Raw genomic sequence first — 6,224 nt, forward strand, 5'->3', positions numbered from 1 at the left:
CTTGAAAAAAAAAAAAAAAAAAAAAAACACAATTGCAGAGGGTGACTCCTGCTCAGTCTTTAGCCATTGGTCCATTATGCCTGAGTTTCTCAAAGTATTTCCCACCTACTTCAAAAATCACCTTCGGAATTGGTTTAAATCTAAGTTTCTGGGTGGCCTCGCCAGAGCAGAATATATATATAGTAAAAGAGCCTCCATTTTTAGCGTGCACTCACGATTGGTATTTTCAAACAGTAAGTTCCAAAATAAGTTTAGGGGGTCACACTTGGTGTTTTTGTTTAATAAAACAGCTGAGAACAAACGCAACTTATAAAGATTCCATAGAGACATAAAATATCAGATGATACCGTACACTGTCTCAAGAGACCTGCTTAGTTCTCAGATGCTATTTGGGAAGTACAATTATATTGCATAAAACTCAGCCAAGGAAATTTAAGAAATACGGCTGCTTTAACTTTTTTTCCCTTTCAGTTTTTCAAGGCAAGGCTTCTCTGTGTAACCCTGGCTGTCCTGGAACTTGCTTTGTACATCACAGTAGCCTCGAACTCTGAGCTCCTCCTGCCTTTGCCTCATGATTACAGGTGTGCTCCACCACCGTCCAGCTTGTATTAACTATTTTTAATCTTCCTATCTCCTTTTAAGTAATTTTGATATTCCTTTTACAAAAAAAAAAAAATACAACCTCCTGTCACTTTTAGGGTCTTAGTTATTCCATTCCAAGAGTTTCTGTTATACCCCCAGAGTCATTCTGAGGTCTCTGTATAACTACTCATAAAATTATTTAACCACATTTTCGGTATTGAGTCTTCTTTTAATTATTTTCCCTTTGTTTTTCATCCAGCCTCCTCACTATGTAGAGCTATTTCACTTACCGAGATCCTTGAACCGATTGGTATAATTTAACTATGTATTCTTGGGGATGAATCAAATACTCCATGGAATTTAAACTGCTAAGGATTTCTTTCCCTCATTTTCTCATCTTCTATTTATGTTTTTAGATAGAATTCCTTACTGGCTTGCCTTCCTAAGCATGTTCTTGTTTAATCGGCACTTGTTTCAATATTTATCACATATTTTTTTCTTTGAAAAGAAAGATATGATAAGGATCCCCACTAACATAGGGGATTTTTCTGGGTAAATCTTGACAGCTTTAAGATGATACACCTGGCATTCCAAGGAACGATAACTCCTGAAATGTTAAAATGATCAACTATGCATATTGCGTGAAATCGAAGTCTAGCTTCCCCCAGATATGACTGAAAAATATAGGCACATCTGATGCAAGGCACAGGAGAGACACCACATCAGTCAAGCCTGTTTTAAAAGCAGCCCTTGGTGGTAAGGTGCTAAAGATTGAGTGGACGCCAAAGTACAAGTTCAAAAAAGTGCCTTTTTCTTGAGCTAAGTATCTGCTTAACACTTAGCTCCCTGAGACCCACATTGCAGATGATCCGTACATCTAAATTAATCTGATTAGCACAGCTAGAAACACAGTCAGCACAGTAGTGAGACACTAGGAAGAAACGTGGGCATTACCTGCAGTACAGCAAAAGCAGGCAGGCACATCTGTAGGGACACGTTCCCAAAAGTTGGTTGTTGTTGATTTTTTTTTTTAAAGATAGTGGCAGGAATCCTTCATTACTTCAAATAAAGATTTCTAACATAAAACATATTCACAGCAAGACTCACGTGAAGATGTGGACATTGCTGGCACCTATGTTCTTTATGAAGTAAGGAAAACGTACATCCTTCAAACTAATGAATAATAATTGGAAATTTTACATCTTAATGAAAATGTGGTTTTATTAGTTTAGCTGCCAAATAACACATTATTTTCAGGATCATTGTTCCTTCTATATTAAAAATAAAGCTATCTCATCAACTCATAACTCTTAACACTTTTTTTAATCAGATGCAAAGATCAAGATGGATTTATTAAGTCTCAAATTGTAAAGCTTTTAAGATACCTAAGTCTATAATGGAAGATTTCCTCAAACCACCCCAATACTCCAAAGACATAGCACCATGAAACAACAGAGATAATCCACCCTTTTAATAGCTGGCATTTTATGAAATGCAAATCAGAGCTTCAGTTTCAGAATTTAATAGAGATATGAAAAATAAGAGAAGTTTGGAAACTCTAGATGATGCAGAAGCAGAAAGCTCTTTAAATTCTTACTTTGATAAGTAAAGCCTCATGTCCAGCAAATACATTGTGGATGCAAACAACGCAAGGTGACTTTTAAAGCTCTCACTACCAGTTTTACACTGTCACGATAACTCTACTGACTTCAAAGACAGTCCTTTAAAACACTGTTTTAATGAAGGAGCCATTTGCTATCTCAAAGAAATGCAAGAGCTGGTCAGATTGCTTTTATTCTGATATTGATTCTCATATTAAGTTTCTGAATTGGTCAAATACATTACCAGAGGGAAAAGTAACATTAAATGTTCACCACAGCGAACACAATGTAGTGTTGTGTGTAAATGAATCTATTGCCATGTAGAGAAAAGGAAACACTAAAAAAATCGGCAATACTAAAATCCACATATTTTGGTACATATTAAATTCACCTTACAAAATAATCAGACTACAACCACTCCAGTTGGTCCACTATATATGTGACTTAATGAGAGCTCTGATTGAAGGAAATACCTAATGGTGAGGGCTAGTGTAATATTTATAGTACTTAAAAAAACATAAAATTTAAATTACTTAAACCCCCGCATTACCTAAACCCTCCAGTAATGTCCAAGTGTATTTGTTACTAGCTATAGACCACCACGTAAGCCTGATCTTCAAACTTAATCCCTTTTAACACTAACATATCTATTAATCTATACAACATCCCAACCAGCCAATCAGGAAACAAGACAGGCATCTCAAGTTTTCTTTTATGGAAAACTGACTCCAACCCATTTTCATTGACAAAACACAATTTCTAAATCCACTATGGTATTATCATAAATTTATAAAATTTATAAAACTCAGTACAGCTAATTTTCTTAGACCAACAGCAACTCTAATACCTTTACAGCAGAGGGGCTGACTTGCTAATTGGTTTTCTGTAGTTTCTAGACACTGTGTTGCTCTTAAATGTTGTGCGAATCCTGTTTGCACTGCACTGCTATCTCTCACAAACTTTTCAGACACTTAGTACCCCAGACATTTTGCCAAATTTTCCATTTTGGAGATTTGGGAGACATATATCTGAAAATGGCAGTTAACAATAAATCTCAGAGTATATGTTTGTTTTATGCACGAGACTAGTAAAATGCTCCTAATTTCTCCCATTACATAAATTTTTACAGAAATTGGGATCAATTTTGAATCACGTTTATATATTAAATAAAAGATTTACTAGTACCCTAACGTAAAAGTAACTGTTTCATGTACCACAAAAGATGAGTATTGGGGGGAAAAGTGAGTGCATCACATAATTAGAGAAGTCTTCTTTATGGTGTTTCCTTGGGCTTTTAATAAGTTCATTCCTACATTACAAGCCTTCTACACTACTGTCTGACAAATTTACTAGGTCTTCAACTCTGTGTAAAACTTCATTACCAACTAAAATGTCTATTTGATAATTAGTTTTCAAGTGACACTTGGCAGATAAGCAAACAAGCCTTTAAACTACCTTGAACTGGCAATAGCCTACAGCTAAACTGTAAAGCCTGAGAGGAACTCTGTGAGACAAGCTCCCCGGGTGTGGGGGGGGGGGAGGATGCAGAGGAGAGGATTATAACCCCAATAAGTGTTTAATAACGACCCTTCTGTCACTACCCACTTCCCGCTCTCACGTGGGTGCATACTTACCCAAGAAGGTAAATGGAGGACCACAGGAAGATGAACAGCAGCAGAGCCTTTGTCAGATGATAGTAACCTAGAAGTAACAAATAAAGGCACATCATCAGGACGGGAAGGCTTTACAAGAGTACAGTTCTATGAAGGAAGGGCACAAAACCCAGGATTCCAGCTCCACAGCAGCCCCTTGCCTGTCTCTACCCTCCTCCGTGAGAGTGCTGCAAGGGCAGAAAGGGAAAGCATCTTTGCTTATTCAAAGCCGGTGGGGGCAGCCCAGCTGGCATTCCAGGGTCTCCCCAGAACCCTGCTTTCTACTCCCTGTCTGTACAAAGCAGAAAGTTGGTCCGTTCTGAACAGGAAAGCCTACATCACGATCATTCATCAACTTGCACAAGTGATCACCACCCCCTGGGCAAATACACCAGTAACCAAATCGTAAAGATCGATGGGCACTCCTCCGTGCCTTGCTGTGCCCAGGAGTCAGCCAGCCTGAGGAGCCACGGCAGCAGCGGCTCCAGGTACCACAGCCCTCAGACCTGCAGACCTGGGCGGCCACAGCCAGCTCCCAACAGCTTGGCTGGGTCACAATCCGGAGACTGGAGATCGGAGTCGACCTGGGGAAACACATTCTCCAGAGCTCACGACAGCTAGCGCAGGCCACCAGGTCGGCGAGGTCGGGGTGGGGGAAGCTAGGAAACGCTGAGGGAGAAAGGGAGGGAAGGATCCCACCCAGGCTTTGTTGCTGGTCACCATCAAGTTTGCATCTTAGTACAAAATGTCGATCTTAAAGGCTGACAAGACAGAGGCAGAGGTAGAGCGAGAAAGAGAAAGGCAATAGAGTCCATCTTGCTTTGGGGAAGAGGGGGGAAGGAAAAAAATGAAGTGTAAATCCCACACTCAGGGCGTAAAAGTCTGCTAAACACCTTTCCACAACGCAGGAGCAACGAGTGGGGTGTCCCTGAGCCCGTGCCGGCTCGAACTGGCGGCGGTCTGGGGAGGGGGGGACGCCTCCCTCCCTCGCCTCCTCTTCCTCCTCCTTCCCCTCCTCCTCCCGTTCCTCCTCCTCCCGTTCCTCCTCCTCCCGCGGGCCCCGGCGAAGATCCCGCCGCCGCTGCCTCTGCCGCCCCCCAGGGAGGCACCGCCGCCGCCCGGCCCCGCGCTGCCATTCCAGGCTTGGACCGCGCGGCGTGGCGCGCGTGGGGCCGGGCGCCGGGTGGCCGCGCAGAGATGTCCTCTCCGGGGACCCCCGCGCCCCCTGGCCGTAGGCTGCCTACAAAAGTCGCGCGAGCAGAGGTGGCGGCGGCGCGCAGGAGAGAGGACGCGCGTGGGGAACCCACGCCACGAGTGGGCAGCCCCAAGGGATGGCCGAGAGCGCCCCTCCCCGTGCAGGGAAAGTACCCCAGTCCCCGCCAGCCAGCCCGAGGTACGGCAGCCCGGCGTCCACGGCCGGTAGACGAGAACTGGACGTGTCATTAGCAGGACAGGCAATGGTTTCAAAGCCCCAGGCCAATGACCATTAGCCAAGGCAGAGCGAGCTCGGTCCCCATCCCCCACCACCTCCACCCACCTCCCCCCTCGCACCCCCCACCTCCACCCCACCTCGCGAAACTTTTCAACAAGATCCACCTGGGCTAATTTGTCCTCAGACAGTTAAAATATTGACTAGACCCTACACACAGGGAAGGAAGGGCAATGCACGCTTTATTTTCCTTTCTACAGAAAGGAAAGCAAAAAATAGCTTGTGTCTGTGTCTCTCCCTCTCCCCCCCCCCTCTGTCGTACATGTTGTGTCTTAGCTTTTTGCATCGTTTCGTTTTACCTTCCTCATTTAGCAGAAATGATCGCGGGTATTTCACACATAAACGTGTTCCAGATTCCTGGATCCAGGGTCCTTGTAAATTACAGGACTCGGGTTCGGTCTCAGTTACGTTAAGTTTCATGCGATATCCCCAAAATAAATAAAATAATAATAATACATTTCTGAGGGTGAGTGAGCGAGCGAGGTGGAGGAGGAAAAGAAGCCTCCAGTCGGATTTCTGTAATTTACTAGCGACCCGGATCGCAGCAAATAACAGTGTAACACGAGCGTGGCTTCAGAGGGTTGGGGAGGCTCTTTCTGGAGGCGTCGACCCCATCCCCGGATAAAGGACCTGCAAGTTTTCTGTCATCGCGACCATGCAATGCCATAACTTACCTTCAGAATGAGTCTTTAAACAGCCAAGGCCTTCCTCCTCCCCTCCACCGCCACCACCCCCAGCCTCGCTCTCTCCACCTTAAACTTATTGACACAACATAATCCCACATTCAAGCAAAATCCTGACACAGCCTCCCTCCTCCTCTCCCCCCTCCTCTCTTCCCTCCCGTTTCTCTCTCTCTCTCTCTCTCTCTCTCTCTCTCTCTCTCTCTCTCTCTCTCTCTCT

At 44.1% G+C, this 6,224-nt stretch overlaps 1 protein-coding gene across 7 annotated transcripts in view; it reads right to left on the bottom strand.

The window, feature by feature from the left end:
* Nucleotides 1-6,224, bottom strand: part of Bbx (BBX, HMG-box containing) — a 248,788-nt gene that overhangs the window by 241,540 nt on the left and 1,024 nt on the right. For 6 of the 7 annotated variants that reach the window (XM_005345050.3, XM_026786253.1, XM_026786246.1 and 3 more), the window contains exon 2: nucleotides 3,818-3,884. The gene's annotated coding sequence lies outside the window, so the exon portion shown is untranslated. Of the gene's footprint in view, nucleotides 1-3,817; nucleotides 3,885-4,349; nucleotides 4,369-6,224 lie in introns of those variants that run through there. The other variant, XM_026786236.1, reaches the window with a different exon arrangement.

Source organism: Microtus ochrogaster, chromosome 2 (genome assembly GCF_000317375.1).
Source record: "Microtus ochrogaster isolate Prairie Vole_2 chromosome 2, MicOch1.0, whole genome shotgun sequence".
NCBI classification, from domain to species: Eukaryota; Metazoa; Chordata; class Mammalia; order Rodentia; family Cricetidae; genus Microtus; species Microtus ochrogaster.